The sequence below is a fragment of the Vicugna pacos genome, chromosome 1, assembly GCF_048564905.1.
Source record: "Vicugna pacos chromosome 1, VicPac4, whole genome shotgun sequence".
Classification (NCBI taxonomy): domain Eukaryota; kingdom Metazoa; phylum Chordata; class Mammalia; order Artiodactyla; family Camelidae; genus Vicugna; species Vicugna pacos.
In genome coordinates this window covers 51,414,839-51,418,667 of record NC_132987.1, presented here as the reverse complement: position 1 = coordinate 51,418,667, position 3,829 = coordinate 51,414,839, and the positions used below count along the sequence as shown (strand labels likewise).

Sequence of the window (3,829 nt, the reverse complement as noted above, 5' to 3'; positions counted from 1 at the left end):
AGCTTTTCAGGGGATGTGCAATTATTTGCTCAGTTCGGCTTAAACTTTTTATTTATCTAATCATCCCCCTGTAATGCTTTGATCTGAACTTCCAAGGCCTATTTTTCAACCACTTTAGTTACATATTTTAAGTCTTATGGTCTAATCAACACCAGCCCATAAAACATGCGATGTCCTGTTTAATGCATCCTATTAGGAAATCAGCTGCCACATGGATTCTGAAATCTCCCACTTGGTGACTGGGTGAGCTATTTGGAAGTGCCATTAATGTCATTATTCTGGGAGAGCAGGAGAGAACCGGCAGCCAAGTGTACCCTCTGCGCCTGGCTGGCTTCCCCTGCTAGCGCTTGCCGAGTGACTCAGAAGTGAATCACCGATTTCTGCAGGTGTATGCTCCCGAGCTCTGGAAGCCTTCCACAGCCCAGCAGGGACAAATGTTTACTTCATTAGTTCATGGAGTTCCTCAGTAGATCCCACGATTTAATTTGACTGTTCAATAGCTTAAAAATATACATATGTGTATGTCTATGTGTCTATGTATGTATTTTTGTGTATGTATTTATATTTCAGGAGTGCATGGCTATGTAGAAAGTGAAAAATAAAACCTATCACTGAATAATTAGAGAATGTGTTCATCTGAAATCTTTGGAAAGAAAATAATTCCTATGTATGTCATTTTGCTTGAAAAACACATTCTTGGTAGTAGAATTCCTTCCTTTTCTCTCTGGTTGGTCCATGGAAGGAACTAGGGCCCATGAACACCTGGGAAAAGCAGACTCTTAACTCCTTCCTCGGCCTTGAAGCTTTTTTATTTGAGTATCTTCAAACACTCTAGCCCATCAGAGACGTTTGAAAGAACACTCATTTTTCTGAGGAAACAAAATTGTAAATAAAATATAAAGACAAATATACGTCTTGACTTGCTAATCGCTGAACAAACCTTACTTTTATATGGTAGCAGTACCTAATGAAGGCAACAGCATCAATTAAATAAAGAAACAAGATTGAAGAAGATTGCAGTATAGCCACAATGCATGCATGTGCTAAAAATTGATGGTCATTCATCATGGTCAATGACACAATATAGTACACAGTGGTAACAGTTAACATTTGATTTCTTCCTATGCTCTAGCACCATTAAAATGCTTTACATATACTGATTCTTTTAATTATCAGAACAACCCTGTAGCGTTGGTACTATCATTGTCTTCGTTTTACAGATGAGAAACTCTAGGCAGAGAAACGTTAAGTGACTTGCTTAAGGTCACACAAAGATGATAAATGATGAAGCCAGATTTTAAACCCAGCCAGACAGACCCCAGAGCCTGCATCATAAAACACCACGCTATTATAGCCTAATGACAGATTTTTTAAAAAACAAACACAGCAGAATCTGTTCATCCAAATGAATCCTGCCCACTCCAAAGTAGTCACCTATTTACACTCTATACTTATTCCAAGCATTGCCATGGCTCAACAAATCTAGAACTTTCTCTCTCTTTTTTAAAATTTTCTTTCTTTCTCTCTTTCTTTCTTTCTATCTTTCTTTCTTTCTTCCTTTCTTCCTTCCTTCCTTCCTTCCTTCCTTCCTTCCTTCCTTCCTTGCTTTTCCTCAGAGACTAGGGTTTGTTATTCTAAATATCACCAGTAAAAGCTTTACTCACTGAGGCTGGATTTGATTTTTTGTAAAGTCAATAGTAATTCAGAACCGAAGTTGGTGAAAAGAGAAGGAATCAAGCTTGGTAATCGCTACACCTAAAGTTGTCTGTAAAGCTAATTTTCAAACAGGTTCTAAAATTCCAAGAATGTTTTGCGTGATGGCAGCATCATTAAAATAAATGTATAGACTTGCCAAGGTCATTCTGGAGCACATTGGACAGAGAGCAGTGACACTGATGTGTCTGATACAGTGATTCATTCTCTAAACATAAGGAACCACACTGTTAGGTCACAGCTCGATAGATGCTGTTTGGCCCCCTGACCTGGCAGGACACACCTGTGACTCTTTTCTGTATCCAAATGTATATAAGAGCAACATCTAAATATATACACATATAATTTTAAATGAAATATGAATTTATATATCTCTCCTATGTAAATATATATAGTCAAGATCCTGCCGAGAAAGAGATGGTGACTCAAAATGCGTAAATGAAGGAACAATTTACAGCATCAGGAAAAACTATGGAAATCTGAATAGAGTGTATTTAGTTTATAATAATATAGAAGTATATAAATATAAATAATGTGTAATCGTGTTCATAGTGATGTATCCCTATTGGTTCATCAGTTGTGACAACTGTACCATGCAAATGTAAGATGTGAGTGATAAGGAATAATAAGAGTAAGAACAATACCCTGGGTGCAGCGTATATGGGAACTGGTTGTACTAGCCTCACAGTTTTTGTGTAGATCTGAAACTATTTTAAAATAAGAATTTTATTTGAAAAATGAAAGTCTAGTGCTTATTCTTTACTCAGAGAAGAACGAGGTGGAGGAGGAGGGAGAGGAGGGGCAGGGGAAGACGTCTGCGTCTTCGTGCTTCCTTCACGACTCGTGCTGTGTGGCTGCCCAGCCAGCAGAGTGGCGGGCAGGAGGGCTTGCCGCTTCCTGACTGGGCGCCTTACGCGAACTACACAAATGTGTCATCTTATGATGTGAAGTGTTATGTTAGATGACTGAACTTTAAGTTTTCTGAGGCCGTGGGGCACCAAATGGTAATCATTTAATGCGAAGGACATCAGTAATATTTCTCTTAAAAAATCAACTCCCCTTCCCTTAAAAAAATGCAAAAAAAAAAAAGGTGACATACCCAGTAAAAATAAAATGAGGCACTTGAGTCAGTATCATAGCAATAAAAAGTTAACATTATATCTGATTTTAACAATAGAAATAAATTCTATTCCGAAAGCTCCGTCCTTTGGCATGGTGGGCTGTGTCTTGGTGTGAATGGTGTGCGCTGTGGAGGTGCAGCCCTGGCAGTGAGCCTCCATCTGTTCCAGTGTAGGAGATCTTGTCTTTTCTCCCAGAAACACCAGTGAGGAGGGAAGAGAGGCAGTGGGGTGGAGTGAGATGTGTGAGCACTTTGCAGCCTGCAGAACTGCGTTTGGATCTGCCTCCACCCTTGGCTGCCATGTATCCTTGGATGTCCCTGAATGTCTGTTTTCTCAGAAATAGGGATGTGAACCAGAGAAGATGCCTATGAACTGTCTGATACATGATGAGAAGTCACCAGATGGGAGTTATTACTGGAAGCTACAGACGAGGCCTCTTGTACGAGGCCAGGAGTGACAGCATTTTTCTTTCCATGGCCACTTATTTGCCATAGAGGAACTTGCGGCACGTTTCAGTTGGGTATTTAGCATTTCATTTTTCTGTGGCTTCTTCCTCTTACTAGGCTGAATCTGAGGATCCTTTGAATCGCATACAGCTGTTTAGAAGAGGTGCACAAGGAGTATACTAGGCAATATTTGTTTTTTTTTTAAATACAGAACGCTTCATGAATTTGCTTGTCATCCTTGAGCAGGGGCCATGCTAATCACCTCTGTATTGTTCCAATTTTAGTATATGTCCCGCCAAAGTGAGCACCAACATTTGTTCAGTGAGCGAATCAACCAACTTTTTGAAGGTCCTTCCGTAGCACGTGAACACATGAATGCAGACATATGCGTGTATATGCATGTGTGCACAGACAGACCAGCATCCCCGGCGTCCTTCCACACACACACACACACACACAGGCAGCTCAACAGACACCTCCCTGTGAAAGCAACACAGGCGTATGCCTGACTTAGGGAGCTGAGCCTCAAGTCCTATGGATTTCAAACGG

General features: G+C 40.3%; 1 non-coding gene across 1 annotated transcript; it reads right to left on the bottom strand.

Annotated features, from left to right (window-relative positions):
• Nucleotides 1-3,481: 3,481 nt before the first annotated feature.
• LOC116282919 (U6 spliceosomal RNA) lies at nucleotides 3,482-3,585 on the bottom strand. The gene has a single exon (XR_004192463.1). It is a non-coding gene; the product is annotated as a U6 spliceosomal RNA (small nuclear RNA).
• Nucleotides 3,586-3,829: the final 244 nt, after the last annotated feature.